Here is an 18436-nt window from a genome sequence, read left to right on the forward strand (position 1 = left end):
CTGACTGTGAAAAAGCCAAAAAATTGTACATTTTCACAGCAGACTCCAGCACCGCATTTTGTGTCCCGCCTTATCCACAGAAGACCCGTGCATTGTTTGTTAAAATAATTGTGTCCATCCAAATGCTCATTACAAAGTAAAAATTTGAATTACAGTAAATCGGTCAAGAACTTTTCGAGATATTTGATTCTAACGTTTCCGTATTATATAGTCACTTAAGGGAGATCAAGTGAGTTCTTCTGTCGTACAAACCATAGCATAACTAGTGGTGCTGTTGCGCCTGGTTACACTGCAGAGTGCCACTTCGTGGAAGCTTAGGCGCCTCTCTCAATACTGTCAGCAGTATCCGAAATTTTTGAAAATTTGTGGTAAGTTCTTGAAACTTCTTAATAAAATTCTGAAACTGGTGAGCGAAACTGAACGTACTGAGCCTACTTTCTCTTTACTTATTCTTATCATATCAACACTGACACACAATATTCTAGTGCAATGCAATCTGACTGCTCAAAAATGATAACATGACTTCAAATAATTAATTCAAAAGAATGGCCCTGAATAAGAAGAAATCCTAACCCATACACATGATAAAAATCTTCATTATACGAACTACAGCAATGCAGCAAACACCAAGAGTCTAACTACTGTAGGCTCTAACTACTAATAGGAGTGTGGTTAGCAAAGGAAAGATTTTTTTGCAGGGCAAACAATGTATTTATCAGATTTTACCTAAATCAAGTGACAACCAGATAAAAAAAATATATCATCATCAGTAATAAATCTCCATGACGGACTCACATTCAGACCCCCCGCTCGAGCTAATACTGCAAACCTTCAACACTGGTAATTATTAATCTATAACCTCCATCACTGCTGACTACTCACTCCCAACCTCCATCACTGCTGGCTGTTCACCTCTAACTGCTAGACCGACCAGCAACAGAGTCTCTTGCAAAGTGCGCACAGTGCTGTCAGAGTTGTTAATGCAGAGCTCTACATAGCGCTGCCAACATACAAACACATAAACGGCCTACTTACAGTCATATGGAGCCAAACTGCTGAGCTCATCGGTCCCTAAGCCTAGGCACTACTTAATCTAACTTAAACTAGCTTACTCTATGGACAACAAACACACCCATGCCCAATGGAGGACTCGAACCGCCGACGGGGGGAGTCGTACGGACCCTGACAAGGCTCCTTAGATGGCGCGGTATCCGTCGAAGGTTAATTTACGGAAACTGTTCAGCTCCATCTGACAACCACGGAAGACTACATAAGTTGAGTAGCTGCATTTGCTCCAAGCTCCTGGGAATTAACTGCCTATAGCGTTTTCACTGTTTTTGGTCTGCAAGCCACTAGGTAAATTGAAATTTGTTACCTCGACTGTACGAAACATGGTATGACGTGGGAATAACATTCTCTTAACTAAAAAAAAGTGTTAAGTTTTACATTTATACTGCGTAGTGAAATACTTGTAATAAACTTCTTATAGAACTGTTTAAGGGAGATATTTAAATTTGGCGTTAGGATTTGCTTTTCCGCAAAAATAAGGACGCTTTTCTTCTGATTATAAGTGTACCGAAATTTGCACGTTATTAAATACAGCGATGCACCTTACCCCTACACCGAGCAACGCTCACTCTTACGTTGAGACATGCTTTTTTTGCAGAGCTCATATTTTCACGTATTTATGTGGGCAGAAGAAAATGTCTTGAAGCACCTAAATGCTTAAATCATCTGGGAAGAAAAAAAAGGCATCCAAAGACGGAATGGAGATTAGGACTTAACATCCCGTCGACAAAGATCCCGTAGACACTACGTCGGAACCAGCCCTGAATTTTTCTTGAAAAATTTTGGGAATCCTATCTAAAACATACATGTGGAAGGGTGGGCGGACTTGCAGCTCCATTCCACTATGATGCGAGGTCAGACCAAAAACCTCTGTGTCACTTACCTTAGCTAGACGTCCAACTTACTAACCATACTCATTTGAGTCACTGAACGAAAATATGACAGTAGATGGTGCAGGTAAAAGGACCACAGAGTTACAGACACACACATTTGTAATTCAGCTGAAACCGATTGTTCTGTAATATGGTTCAAATGGCTCTGAGCACTATGGGACTTAACATCTGTGGTCATCAGTTCCCTAGAACTTAGAACTACTTAAACCTAACTAACCTAAGGACATCACACACATCCATGCCAGAGGCAGGATTCGAACCTGCGACCCTAGCGGTCACGTGGTTCCAGACTGAAGCGCCTAGAACCGCACGGCCACACCGGCCGGCGTTCTGTAACGTGTTCTAGTAGCAGTGATTATTGTGCGTGCCCCGATTAAAAAAATTTCTTTCGCAGCGTTCGTTTGAACGACGAGCCGAAGACTGGAAGGATGCTGCTCTCTGTCCTAAAGCCGTCGGCACACGGACCGTGCTGTCGAACGTTAACGTTGAGCGTGACAAGTTCAACACGCTGCTGAACGCTCAGGAACGATGCAACTTGTGCATAGCGTACGTGGGCCCCCAACGTGGTATACGCGATCGCAACGCACTCCAGCGGCAGTTGAGGGATGTTTCTAGTTCGTAAATCACACTGTTTACTCAACGGACGCGCGTAAAATTCCCACGTTAGCTCTTTTAAAACGCACATTTCCTCCATCGCCTACGAAAAGGAAAGTACCATGTCCAATCAATAAGGACACAAGCTTGTAAAAGTTCCGTTACACACAGTGCGGTACAAATCTGGAATACTTCACCGCATAAGATAAACATTATTTCATCATTCCCACATTTTAGTAAAACGCCAAGGTCAGTCTTACTTGATCACTGTTCCTACCCAGTAGCAGAATCTTTGCAACATATGAATTACGAAGCGTAAAAGGATAAGGAGCAAAATATCTTTATACAAGTAGCGCAAGCTGTCCTTTAGATTAAGCCAATCGACAAAGTCACCACTCAAAGAAAGGTGAACTTATATTTACATAACATCAAATATTATAATATATACTTATATTAAACTAATAATAACTATCCGAATTTAATTAAAACGGGAATGTTAGGAAAAAAAATTGGAAGTGTCGAGACGCGAACCACCGCCCTTTTACGTTACTATATATCAGACCGTGATGCTACTCCTTTCGCTTTTTTTTTTAAGTCTCATTTTATTCGGTTTTGTTCGTTGCATCTGCTCGGAGCGGACGTCGTATGACATCCGTTCAAGTTCGTTGTTGATCGAGTAACTCCGTTTTTTTTATTACAGAGGGCAGCTATCCCTCTGACCGAACATGCTTACTGAAAATCTTAGTCGTAGCTATATTACTAACTGAAATTTAATTATAACAAATTGTACCAAGAATAATGCGTTTTGGGTGGATTTTCAGTGTGTCGCTGCCTTCAAATAGCCTACTCTCATAATAAGCAAGTTATAATAATTCTTTTGCCACGAATATGATGTTTCTCATTATGTTATTAGAACGAATCACACAATTAAGAACGGGTTTTCCAGTGATTCTCAATTTTCTGGGGCTCAGAAACGGCATGTATACATATAGGCTTGAAATGAATGCCAATATGGCGCCTCAAAACTCTGTACTGAAGGGAGACGGCGTGCATGTGACGTAGGCAGCGGTGTGCCATCTCATTGGTCAACGCTCAGACGCACGCTCAGAATGTCTGACATACCAGATACTGCTCTGCACGTTCGGAAAGACTCCCGAACGTGCTATTCCAAGCTGTGACGTCAGAAACTCGGCACGCTCAACGCTCAACGTTCGGATGCACGGTCCGTGTGCCGACGGCTTAAGCGAGTCTTTTCAGATCTGGGTAACTACATCCAAACGAACCTGCTTATGGTACGAATTGGTGCCTAACTACAAATTCTACTTTCTAAGCTTCCTGTATTACAAAATCAACTGTTTCTTTGCGTTTCAGGAGCCGGCCGATGTAGCCGAGCGGTCCTAGGCGCTTCAGTCTGGAGCCACGCTACCGCTACGGTCGCAGGTTCCAATCCTGCCTCGGGCATGGATGTGTGTGATATCCTTAGGTTAGTTTGGTTTAAGTAATTCTAAGTTCTAGGGGACTGATGAGCTCAGATGTTATGTCCCATAGTGCTCAGAGCCATTTGAACCATTTTACGCTTCAGGAGATATCCTGTCAACATTTCCCTGCATTTAATCATCTTCTTTTCCATCCAGTTCTATTCAGCAGCTCCTCATCTACTGGATCTAGCCATGTAATTTCAGTATTTTTCTGTAGCATTACCTTTCAAAAGCTTCCATTCTCTTCTAGTCTGTTCCGTTTATCGATCACTAGTCACGTGCATATACACTATCTGATCAAAGGTATCCGGATAACCCTATGTAATGCGGAGTTGGCCACCACATGTCACAAGACATGGACCCCCAACGGAAAAGGAGGCCAGTAATATTGTATTGCATGTAGAGCAGAGTAATAGCAAAATGGGTCGGTCGGGAGACCTCGGAGATTTCGGATCTGGACTGGACACTGAATGTAACACATTCATCAGGGACATTCCAAACCTCCTAAAGCGCCCAAGTCGACTATTGGTGTTGTGATTATGAACGGAAAAGCGCAGGAACAACCACTGCGAAACCAAGGCCAGCCAGAACTCGCACACTGATGGACGGGGCCTGTCGAGCATTGCAGACCGTGCTTGTAAAAATCGCATGGAATGGTTCAAATGGCCCTGAGCACTATGGGACTTAACATCTATGGTCATCAGTCCCCTAGAACTTATAACTACTTAAACCTAACTAACCTAAGGACATCACACAACACCCAGCCATCATGAGGCAGAGAAAATCCCTGACCCCGCCGGGAATCGAACCCGGGAACCCGGGCGTGGGAAGCGGGAACGCTACCGCACGACTACGAGCTGCGGGCTGGATCACTGGAAACGACTGATTTGCAGTGATGAAACACGCTATACCCAATGGAAATCCGATGGAATGATTTAGGTTTGGCGAGTGTCTGGAGATGGTTACCTGCCCTCATGTGGTTCATGGGAAATGGACTAGCCAGCCGAGGGTCCATATTAGAATCCAGCGACACTTTTGGAGGAGCTATATCGATCGCTCCAGTACTCATTGTCCATCATCGCAACCCTCTCTGGTTTAGGCTCTTGAGGAAGAAGGAGCTGTCATTCGTCTACTGGCATTCAGTCACGTCACTACACAAATGGAAATATCTTTGTACTGCGTCCAACCTTTTATTATCTAATCTAATTCCCTCTTAATCACATGACTGAATTCGAATACGTTCCAAATCCATGTTCTACTTTTATTTATTTATTCATCTGTGACATAAGTCTTCTGACTGATTTGAAGCGAATTCCTATCCTGCGCTAACTTCTTCATTTCTGAATATCAAGTGCATTTTACGTCTTCATTTGTTGGATGTATTCAAACTCGGTCTAACACTACAATTTTAACCGCCACAGCTCCATCTAGTACAATGGAAGGTATTCCCTGATGAAATAAACGTCGTATCATCCTGTCCCTTCTGCTGTCTATGTTTCTCATTCGTCCCTCTCTTCGTTGATTCTGAGACCCACCACATTCACAACGTTCGTTTGCAGCACCATATCTCAAATGCTTCGATTCTCTTCTGTTCCGATTTTCCAAGAGTGGAAATTTCACTACCAGACTATTCCCAGCACCAAACGTTCATACGTAAATAATTCTTCCTCAGATTAAGACCTATGTTTGATACTAGTAGATTTCTCTTCGCCAGAAATGCTGTTTTCCAATGCTGTTGTGTTTCGTATGTTCTCCTTGCTCCGTTCATCGTGGGATATTTTGCTGTCTAGGTACGAGAATTGTTTAATCTCGACTACTTCACGATCACCAATTATGACTAAGTTTCTCGCTTCTTCTCATTACTTTAGTCTTTCTTCCATTTAATCTCAATACACAGATGTACTCCTCAGACGGTTCATTGCATTCAACACATTCTGTAATTCTTCTTCACTTTCACCGAGGATAGCAATGTCATCAACAAATCTAACCATCATTATCCTTTCACACTGACATTTACTCCCCACTCTTGAACCTTTCTTTGATTCTGTCATTGCTTCTTCAATAAAAAGATTGAAGAGTAAGGGCGAAAGACTGCACACTTATCTTACGCCCTTTTTAATGCGATTACTTCGTTCTCGGTCTTCCAGGCCGAGACGTCTTGTGAACGTGTCTTGATTTGTCTTCACTCTTTCTTCTGTTATCAACCGCCTCGCCTCTTCAGACCTGCCTGTCTGGAGCCTTTACCTTCTCCAAAGCCAAACTGTCATCCAAGACCTCTACAGTTTTCTTTCCTATTTTTCTGTATACTATTTTTGTCAGAAACTTGGATACATGAAGTGTTAAAGAGATTATGGGGTAATTCCTGCACCTGCCAGCACTTAACCTCTTCGAAATTCTGTGGATGATGTCTTTCCGAAGGTCTGATATTATGTCAGCAGTCTCGTACATTCTACACACCAACGTGGATAGTCGTGTGTTTGCCACTTACCCCAATGATTTTAGAAATTTCGATCGTACGGTATCTACCCCTTCTGCCTTACTGAACTTGAAGTCGCCAAGGCTTTTTCAAATTCTGACTGTAACAATGGATCCCCTATCTCTTCTACATCGACTCCTGTTTCTTGGTCCACCACGGCACCAGATACGTCGTCCTCATTTCATAGAGGCCTTCAACGTACTCTTCCCACCTCTACGGTGCAATTAACAGTGGAATTTCCATTCCAATCTTAATTTACCGCCCTTGCTTTTAATGTTCTGACAGTTAATTTTAATTTTCTTTATGCTGGTCCACCAATTCCCACAGTTATTTCTTTCTCGCTTCCTTCATATTTTTGTTGTATAGATTTCGCTTTAGCTTATCTGCACTTCGTGTTTGTTTCATTCCTAAGTGACTGATATTTCTATATTTCTGAATTTCCGTACACGTATTAGTTCTTCCTTCGTTCGTCGACCAATTAAAGTATTTCATTTATAACCCAATGTTTCTTCACAGTTACCTTCCTTGTACTTGTTCTTTTCTTCCAACTTCTGTGATTGTCCTTTTAGAGATGTCCATTCGGCTTCAACTAAATGCCTACTGAGCTATTCATTATCGCAATAGCGATGGGCTCAGAGAACTTCAAGCGTTCCTCTTCATTCATTAGTACTTCTGCATCCCACTTCTCTGCACCATCACTATTCCTGTCTAGTCTCTTAAACTTCAGCCTACTCTTCATCACTACTAAATTGTGGCCTGAGTCTATGTCTGCCACAGGTACGCCTTACAATCCGATATCTGATTCCGGAACCTCTGCCTAACCGTGATGTAATCTAACTAGAATCTTCCCATAAATCCGGGCCTTCTCCAAGCATACCTCCCCCTTTTGCGGTTCTTGAACAGAGTATTCGTTCTTACTAACTAATATTCCATTGGAACTACTGACGGCCTTGGGAGAGCCAGTCCTGACAAAACTCTACCATCTGGTCAGCAAGATGTATGTAACAGGCGAAATACCCTCAGACTTCAAGAAGAATTTAATAATTCCAATCCCAAAGAAAGCAGGTGTTGACAGATGTGAAAATTACCGAACTATCAGTTTAATAAGTCACAGCTGCAAAATACTAACACGAATTCTTTACAGACGAATGGAAAAACTAGTAGAAGCCAACCTCGGGGAAGATCAGTTTCGATTCCGTAGAAATGTTGGAACACGTGAGGCAATACTGACCTTACGACTTATCTTAGAAGAAAGATTAAGGAAAGGCAAACCTACATTTCTAGCATTTGTAGACTTAGAGAAAGCTTTTGACAATGTTGACTGGAATACTCTCTTTCAAATTCTAAAGGTGGCAGGGGTAAAATACAGGGAGCGAAAGGCTATTTACAATTTGTACAGAAACAAGATGGCAGTTATAAGAGTCGAGGGACATGAAAGGGAAGCAGTGGTTGGGAAGGGAGTAAGACAGGGTTGTAGCCTCTCCCCGATGTTGTTCAATCTGTATTTTGAGCAAGCAGTAAAGGAAACCAAAGAAAAATTCGGAGTAGGTATTAAAATTCATGGAGAAGAAATAAAAACTTTGAGGTTCGCCGATGACATTGTAATTCTGTCAGAGACAGCAAAGGACTTGGAAGAGCAGTTGAATGGAATGGACAGTGTCTTGAAAGGAGGATATAAGATGAACATCAACAAAAGCAAAACGAGGATAATAGAATCTAGTCTAATTAAGTCGGGTGATGCTGAGGGTATTAGATTAGGAAACGAGACACTTAAAGTAGGCCGCGCGGGATTAGCCGAGCGGTCTAGGGCGCTGCAGTCATGGACTGTGCGGCTGATCCAGGCGGAGGTTCGAGTCCTCCCTCGGGCATGGTTCAAAATGGCTCTGAGCACTATGAGACTCAACATCTTAGGTCATAAGTCCCCTAGAACTTAGAACTACTTAAACCTAACTAACCTAACGACATCACACACATCCATGCCCGAGACAGGATTCGAACCTGCGACCGTAGCAGTCCCGTGGTTCCGGACTGCAGCGCCAGAACCGCTAGACCACCGCGGCCGGCCCCTCGGGCATGGGTGTGTGTGTTTGTCCTTAGGATAGTTTAGGTTAAGTAGTGTATAAGCTTCGGGACTGATGACCTTAGCAGTTAAGTCCCTTAAGATTTCACACACACACACACACACACACACTTAAAGTAGTAAAGGAGTTTTTCTATTTGGGGAGGAAAAAAACATGATGGTCGAAGTAGAGAGGATATAAAATGTAGACTGGCAATGGCAAGGAAAGCGTTTCTGAAGAAGAGAAATTTGTTAACATCGTGTATAGATTTAAGTGTCAGGAAGTCATTTCTGAAAGTATTTGTATGGAGTGTAGCCATGTATGGAAGTGAAACATGGACGATAAATAGTTTGGACAAGAAGAGAATAGAAGCTTTCGAAATGTGGTGCTACAGAAGAATGCTGATGATTAGATGGGTAGACCACATAACTAATGAGGAAGTATTGAATAGGATTGGGGAGAAGAGAAGTTTGTGGCACAAATCGACCAGAAGAAGGGATCGGTTGGTAGGACATGTTCTGAGGCATCAAGGGATCACCAATTTCGTATAGGAGGGCAGTGTGGAGGGTAAAAATCGTAGAGGGAGACCAAGAGATGAATACACTAAGCAGATTCAGAAGGATGTAGGTTGCAGTAGGTACTGGGAGATGAAAAAGCTTGCACAGGATAGAGTAACATGGAGAGCTGCATCAAACCAGTCTCAGGGCTGAGGACCACAACAACAACAACTAATATGTTTTGCAGAATCCTGCTACCAGGCCCGTGTTTTAGCGTATTATGTCTTCTACTCCCTCCTCTATAACCGCATTCCAATCCTCCATGACTATTAGTTTTTCATCTTCTATCACATACTCAATTACCTAGTATTGTTAAACAGTGATCTTTCTATAACATTTTTGCACTAATGTGGTTTTCACAAAAAGCATGCCTAGGTCACTCTTCTGCACTTTCAGTACTTCTATACCTTGTTGTCCATATCACTTATGCTCGCACTTCTGATTCGTGCACAGATACAGACAGACTTATTTTTTAATGTCGTCATTTTAGCGCATCGAGACATCTACATCACTGATTATTACGATGTCTTTGTTCATACAACGTCTGCACCTTACGGTAAAATGTCATACAGACACATATACATGTCTGAAGAACACTGTAAGGTAAGATACAGACACTGTATAAAAAGACATTGTAAAAATCAATCACATTAAAAAGTACATTCAATTTAGCTTAAATATGAAAAGCGTGACAACACAGAATGTGCCACTATTCTTGAATGACCCAAGCACACCCGCCATAGCAACGCTGAAGCGAACTGTCCTTGCCGTGGCGAATCACGAAGTAGCCTACAACAAAACCAAAGGGATAGAGCTGTGATGTTTGTAGTGCGCATTGGGGCATGAATTGCCGTTTTTCGACTAAGTGAGTTGGTTAGCTACCTATTCCACAGATCATTTGAACGATTCTTTTATCGACATGACGTGGAACGAATCAGGTTACAGGATACGTATACGTGATTACTGTTAACATTAATGAAGCCATTATCATTTTATTCCTACTACGCAACTATACTTAAAACTTTTTTTATGGTACCAGATTTTAAGCAGAAATTCGTCAGAGGCATAGAAGGAGTTGCCCAGGAGAAGTGATTTTAAATCAGATTTAAAACTTCCTTCGCTACCTGTCAGATATTTTGTGTTATTGAGTAAATTATCAAGTATTTTCAACGCTGTTTGTTGGACTCCTCTCTGAGCTACTAACAGCTTTAACAGTTGGTAACAGAGGTCACTTTTCCCTCTAGAATTGTAGATATGTACGTCACTGTCCTTATCAGACTGTGGTGGGTTGTTTAAGACGACTTTCATTAACGAAAATATGTGTTCTGACCGCACGACTGAAATGCCTAACTCCTTGAAGAGGTGCTTACATGACGTCCGCGGGTGAACAGCACATATTATTCTCACTGCTCGGTTTTTTGATGAGTTACCGCATTAAACCATTCCATACGACTTAAGTTTAGATATGCATAATATTTCGGGAGCTTGATGTATTTGTTTTCTAGATTAATAATTATACGAAGAACAAACGTGACTGAACTTAATCACTGGAGAAGCTCAGTAATATACTTCTTCCGGTTCAAGTTTTCATCAATATCTCCACACACAAAACAGGGGTATTCTACCCTACCTACCGACACCCACTCAAGTGCTACAACAATTGTTGGCAAGACTCTACTTGTTGCACAGAATCGAATAGTGTGTTCTTACAAAATTTAGGGACAGACCATTTTCAGAGAATCACTTAATAGTACTTTGAAAAATATCATTTGCTGGCTCCTCTGTTGCCTGCTGGCCAGGTTGGCCGAGCGGCTCTTGGCGCTACAGTCTGGAACCGCGCGACCGCTATGGTCGCAGGTTCGAATCCTGCCTCCGGCATGGATGTGTGTGATGTCGTTATGTTAGTTCGGTTTAAGTAGTTCTAAGTTCTAGGGGACTAATGACCTCAGAAGTTAAGTCCCATTGTGCTCAGAGCCATTTTTTTGTTCGAATCCTGCCTCCGGCATGGATGTGTGTGATGTCGTTATGTTAGTTCGGTTTAAGTAGTTCTAAGTTCTAGGGGTCTAATGACCTCAGAAGTTAAGTCTCATTGTGCTCAGAGCCATTTTTTTCCTATGTTGCCTTCTTTCTAATAGGATCTATTAGAACACTAGGATCGTCTGCAAAAAGTATCAATTTTGATTGTTGAATTTTAAGAGGAAGAACATTCACATGTAACATTTGCTGCCGGCGTGCGGGTTGTCTCCGTAGACACTGACATATGTTTGGTGTGACCATCATTGTATATGAATTGTTGTGCTCTTGCTTCAAGACGGATTTTCAGTGTCCGGAAGTTAAAACAGTAGAGCCGTTCCGATTAGCGGCTATAGTCGCCGCCAGACAAACTGCACGAGCGGATTGGCGACGAAAGCCAAGGTGAGCAACGCGCTGCGGAGGCCATCACATCTCGGGCGATGCGGAATTATTCAGCAGTGAGCTACGGGCCGGGCGGCGTCTGGCCTATAAATATCTCGCAGATGCTCGCCGGCGTATATATAGGAGGCGAGTGCGGAGACCGTTCATCATGACCGCTCTAAACGCCGCCGGCCGAAAGAAATACGGAGCCAAGTGTTGCGTGTAGTGCAACCATGCATCATGTTATTTATTAAACGAAAGCAAGTACTCCGCCGGCCAATACAAACAGCCTCGGTGCCGGCTCGGTCCGCGAGGACGGCGCGGCTGACAGAAAAATGGAAGAGCAGGGGGAAATTAACGCGGAACTAAGAATTTATCGGACTCGGCTGCCGTATTCTAAGCGGCACGCAAGAGAGCGTGAAGACTCGCCTCCGGGAGGGAACATGCTTATTGCGAGTTCGAGATTCATAACGCCGAGAAGACGTGCAATTACCGCAACCAGTATTCCAGAAACACGTATAAAAAGACCTCGCCACTGGTACTAGATGGTGGGAAGAGGGCTAGAGTCTCGCCGACCTGCAATAAAATTCTCTTTCCTTTTTCCAGAAGGTAGTGATAGTACATTCTCTGAAAACTGAATCCTACGGAAAAATAAATCCAGGCGAAGGCGTCTCTTAGTACTGGTAATGAATCTTTCACTCTACAGGAAAGTGTCTGCTCTTACGAAGCTTTCTGGCTGATCAAAACCGTGTGCCTGTCGGGGAAAATGACCTGGATTTTTCCCAATAGAAGAGAGGTACTTGTGAAAGCGTTGCCAAAAATGTGTGTGAAATCTTATGGGACTGAACTGCTAAAGTCATCAGTCCATAAGCTTACACACTACTTAACCTAAATTATCCTAAGGACAAACACACACACTCATGCCCGAGGGGGACACGAACCTCCGCCGGGACCAGCTGCACAGTCCATGACTGCAGCGCCGTAGACTGCTCGGCTAATCCCGCGCTGCGAGAACGTTGCACGTAGTGACCTCTAGATTTTGTAGCATACATGTTCAATGCGATTCAAGTCGGGCTAGCTCGGTGGCCAAATCTTTCCCTCGAACTGTCAAGAATGTTTTTCAAACCAATCGCGGACCATTGGATACCGGTGACTTGCCGCAATGTCACTCATATGAATTCCATCGTTATTTGGAAACTTGAAGTCCATGAATGGCTGCAAATTGTCTCCAAGTAGCTAAACGTAACTATCTACACTCAATGATCGGATCAATTCGACCTGACGACCCCATACATTCCACGTAAACATAGCGCTCATCATAATAGAGCCACCACCAACTTGCACAGTGCCGTTTCAACATCTTGGCTCCATAACATTGTGGATCTTCGTGATGCCATTTTTTGTTCTATAAATGATAATCTGTGGTTATGTTAACATATTATGCAATCTGTTCACTACCGGCTACGCAGTTTTGTCGCTGGTTCATGAAAATATGCTCACTGCTGACATTTATCATACACCTATCATCATCATCATCATCATCATCATTTTAGACTGATTATGCCTTTCAGCGTTCAGTCTGGAGCATAATCCCCCTTATAAAATTCCTCCATGATCCTTTGTTCAGTACTAACATTGATGCCTCTTCTGATGTTAAGCCTATTACTTCAAAATCATTCTTAAACGAATCCAGGTACCTTCTCCTTGGTCTACCCCGAATCCTCCTACCCTCTACTGCTGAACCCATGAGTCTCTTGGGTAACCTTGCCTCTCTGATGCCATTTTTCTTCGAGTAAGTTTTAAAGACAAAAAGTCTCCACTGTCTTTCACAGGAAACACTCCCTGAGGATCTCTTTCATACCACTGGATTACCAAAAAAAAAAAAAAAAAAAAAAAACATTTACTGACGATTTGTTGATCTTCTAGCTCTCCTCTGCTAATCAAAAACTACAAAACAATTAAACAATTAAACAATCGAAACAGAAGAACAGCAAAAATCGAAATACTGTATACGAAAAATAAAAAATAAAAACTTTTTGTTGTTGTTGTTGAGGTCTTCAGTCCTGAGACTGGTTTGATGCAGCTCTCCATGCTACTCTATCCTGTGCAAGCTTCTTCATCTCCCAGTACCTACTGCAACCTACATCCTTCTAAATTTGCTTAATGTACTCATCTCTTGGTCTCCCTCTACGATTTTTACCCTCCACGCTGCCCTCCAATACTAAATTGGTGAGCCCTTGATGCCTCAGAACATGCCCTAACAACCGATCCCTTCTTCTGGTCAAGTTGTGCCACAAACTCCTCTTATCCCCAAAGCTATTCAATACCTCCTCATTAGTTATGTCATTACCCATCTAATCTTCAGCATTCTTCTGTAGCACCACATTTCGAAAGCTTCTATTCTCCTCTTTTCCAAACTATTTATCGTCCATGTTTCACTTCCATTCATGGCTACAGCCCATACAAATACTTTCAGAAATGACTTCCTGACATTTAAATCTATACTCGATGTTAACAAATTTCTCTTCTTCAGAAACGCTTTCTTTACCATTGCCAGTCTACATTTTATATCCTCTCTACTTCGCCCATCATCAGTTATTTTGCTCCCCAAATACCAAAACCCCTTTACTACTCTAAGTGTTTCATTTCCTAATCTAATACCCTCAGCATCATCCATTTTTATTCGACTACATTCCATTATAACCCTAATAACTCAAAAATAGTACGTGCTAGAACATTTTGAAAGGTGTACTCGGATTCTACACGCCAAAATACATACTAGTTGATGTATGGCGTCCCAGATGTAAAATGGCTGTTGACTAGTGTTATTATTTCCTATTGATCTTCACAATCCAACCGCTGTGTATAAAGACACATTTGCATGCCGAGCGTGAGTTTCCTTGGAAACGCAAAATATTAATTAAATAAATAATCAGTGACAAATAGATAAAGCCTATGGCACACAACTGCAGCGCTGTGTCGCTGATAAAACAAAAGCACAATTACGTTACTCTTATGTTTGATTAAGAAAGAGAGAGCTCTGGTTGAAGTGGTGCGCCGCCGCCATATTTCATGTTATAGAAGAATACTGCGAGTTGCAACCACACTAGGCACTCGATTCTGTAAAGAATTTATATTTATAAAAGTAAGTAGGATTATGAACTGTAGGCTTATTCATTGAATATATCTGATTTAACTAACTGTGTAACTTTTTTATGTTTAGTAGACAATCACCTCTGTACGACGTATTGGCATGGTTGGCAAATTATTGTAATATTGAGATTTAGATTATGAGTCCGCACCTACCGCAGCAGTCTTTGGAAACGATTTAATTACGAAGTCCGATTATTCAGTTTTATTTCACGGTCAACTACGAGTAACATTGCCTTGACGAAAAAGCCATTGTCAAGCGTCTGATACCGAATAATTAAACGTCCACGTTCCAGATAAGCAAATACAATTGCAATCACAATCACCATCATACAGATAGAAAAATTAATATTTAAACAACAATATATTTTTTATTTATTTTATTTATTTTATATTGGCGACTGCGTGTCGGACTTGTTATTTTGTCATTTGTTACATTGTTCTCTTTGTATCATGTAAAAAAATCAACTTTCTGGACCTGGACGTCAATGTATGAGAGATAACAAAATCTGAAGATATTTTCCAATTCTGAAATTTTGCGGGAAGACGCAATGAAGCTTCCAGCAAAATAAGGTAAGACGCAGCATCTTTGCATTAGCAGGCTTGACCAGACGTATAATTCAGTGTATTAGCTTTTCAGTAAATTCTGTAGTGTTTCTTTTCCGCATAACAGTTTCAGTGATAAATTTCATTCTCAGTACTTTTCCCTAAACAATAACGTATGCAACAATACCAATACACGAGTGTACAATATGGCCGACTTCTGTACGATATCATGTAACATGGCCAGCAGCCATTACCAATAATCTCAAATTCAGTTTATATTTTTAAATTAACAGACAGCCATTGTTGCTACGAGCGATTCATGCTCAACTACATTTTATTTTAAAATCCGTGTCAAAAAATTTTCTTGAAACATATATCACGTGTGGCAGGGTAATAACTAGAAATCAATACGCAAAAATGGAACAGCAAAGACGTACTATTCAGACGCAATCCGACTCGGACGTGAGACAAGTGTTAGAAAATGACTTTACGACAGCAACCGGTAGTGACGATTCATCAAACATTGACGCAAGTGTTGACGAAAATTTTGACAATAGGCCGTCCACTACAAAAATTTCAAAATCTCAATCAGAGCCCATGTTAATGCATGACGTCACGTCTAATGACGCGGTGGGGGCAGAGACCTTGCAAACGGTAAACATTGCCGACATGTTACAAATGCTAATGAAACAAAACGCAGAAAATATGGCAACCATAAGGAAACAGAACGCCGAAAACATGGCAACCTTAAAGGCACAATTAGAGACCCAAAATGAACAGTTAAAAACACAAAATGACGAAATCAAATCTGATCTCATAGCAATCAAGATAGGTAATGACACTTTATGTAAGCGTGTGGAACTTATAGACGCCACACTGACCAAACAGATGACCGAACTCAGTACTAAATTTTCCCAGCTCAATACGAGACAAGAAAAGACTACAACTGACGTAACACTTTTACAAACACAAGTAAAAAACCTTAATGTCACGTGTGAAGTTCTTACTGAACAAATTCAAACATATCCTTCAGTACATGACAACCTTGAAAAACGAATTACTGACGTACAGAATAAATTTGACAATGTTGAACAACACCTGACTGACATCTTACAATCAGATGCCACAACTCATTTTCAAAATATTAATAAAGAATTTCATGATTGGGTTGAGAACAAAGACAAACATTTTGATAGATGCTTACGTGAAAATTTACCAACAATTGTGCACGACTCCGTAGCGCAATACATTACTAATAACAAACAGCTGATCAGTGACGCAGTACAATCCGTCACTGCACCCACGAGACAATTCACCGATCAACTACAGTCTGAATGTAACGAAAATATCAGTCAAAATGTACAGTTCAGAAACCAATATACATTCGAGTATGATACACACATTCCGCACACGACAAATACACAAGAACAAAACACACCACGACTACAACACATACCACGATGTGGAAACACAAACACAAGCTATTATCATGGTAAACCACAGCAACATTATCGTAATTACTCGCCAGCTGAACATACCAGTAATTACAGTGGAATAAATCCATATCACAATGCGAAGGAAGATGAAAGCTCAATGAAACACAGGCAATTTCAGATTTTTATCCCAGAAAAACGAACCATTCATCCGGTGATTTTTCTTAAATCTTTTAGTAACGCATTTCCACGCACTTGGAGTGACCGGAAAAAGATTTCATATATTGTCGGTTACATCCAAGGCGATGCAGCTGTCTGGGCATACAGTCAAGCTGACGTATGTACCACGTACAGTGAGTTTGAGCCTGCTTTTCTGAACAAATTCTGGTCGCAATCCGTCCAGGAGCGACTCAGAAGACAAATTTTAGAACCTGAAACTTTTAACAGTAAAAATGGTAACTTACGCAGATATTTTGAAAAATACTTGAACATGGGACACTTTTTAGACGAACCAGTCGCAACGCGTGATATACTCCGAGCGTTGAAGGCCAAGTTGCCTTTCAACATTAAGGAAAAACTTCTACATATCCCGGATGACGATTCAGATTATTTTTTAACAGCCTTAGATTCGGTTGACATGTTACTTGAAGATCAGCGCTTCGCGCGGCAAAACAGCAGCCACAATGTTTATACTAGTGGTATGCAAAACATGCAGGCTTGCCAACACAATTCTGGCGCGCCCACAGTGGGATACGCGGTACAACAAAAACAGCAAACTCACATGCCGTCTCAGTACGGAAATCAAAATCAACACGCGTATTCCAATACAAACAATAGTTACAACAGTAATAACATTTCATGCGGCAATCCATACAAAAGGCATCGCGGTAATAACTACAACGGTAACAACGGATACAAAGGTAATAACAAAAACACAAACAGAAATAGAAATAATAATAACTACGAGCCAAGACAGCATCAAGGTTGGACTCGTAACGATCAGTACTTTCATTCAAACTCTGCTTTACCACAGCAGCCACCAGGACAAAATTGGAGCACACCTTACGACCGACAGGTAAGTTATAATGCGCAACAGCAACAACAACCGCAAAAGTTTGGAGATCATAATAGGCAATATCCGAATGTGAATATAATAGAAATGACACCTGATGCACAACCTCAATCTGTGTCAGTACCTAGTACAAATGATAATCCAACAAACTAGAAACAGTCACTACTTTGCCCCAGGTCGTGGCTGAAGAATTCTTGGGGGGCGACTTCAATGTTAATCAGTTATTTGACACCACACTTGAACAACAGAATAATGATATGCCGAGTAATTCTAAACAAAAACTACCTGTTTTATTTATAAGATACAACCACAATAACAATATATCAGATGAACTTTTACAAGACAGTACACAATGTCGTTTAGACGCAAATGAAATTGTTTTAGCATCTACTACTGGTGTAGTAGGTGGGATTCCAACTACTATTATCCTAGATACAGGTGCAGCTGTGAGCGTTTTGTCTTTTAATTTCTATAAAAAGATGTGTGAATTGGAACCTGTGCCTGAGTTTCCTGCCCAAAACTGTAAAATAACTACTGCACTAGGTAATAAGTCATGTAGGGTTACGAAGCAAGTTTTTGTAAACGTTAAAATAGGTTATGGAACCGTACAATGGCCATTCCTGGTTGTACAAAACCTTGTGACAAATTGCATATTAGGAATAGATATTATGAGCGAGAAGGACTGCATTATAGACTTCTCCAAAGGTAAATGTAT

Source organism: Schistocerca piceifrons, chromosome 1, assembly GCF_021461385.2.
Source record: "Schistocerca piceifrons isolate TAMUIC-IGC-003096 chromosome 1, iqSchPice1.1, whole genome shotgun sequence".
Taxonomy (NCBI): Eukaryota; Metazoa; Arthropoda; class Insecta; order Orthoptera; family Acrididae; genus Schistocerca; species Schistocerca piceifrons.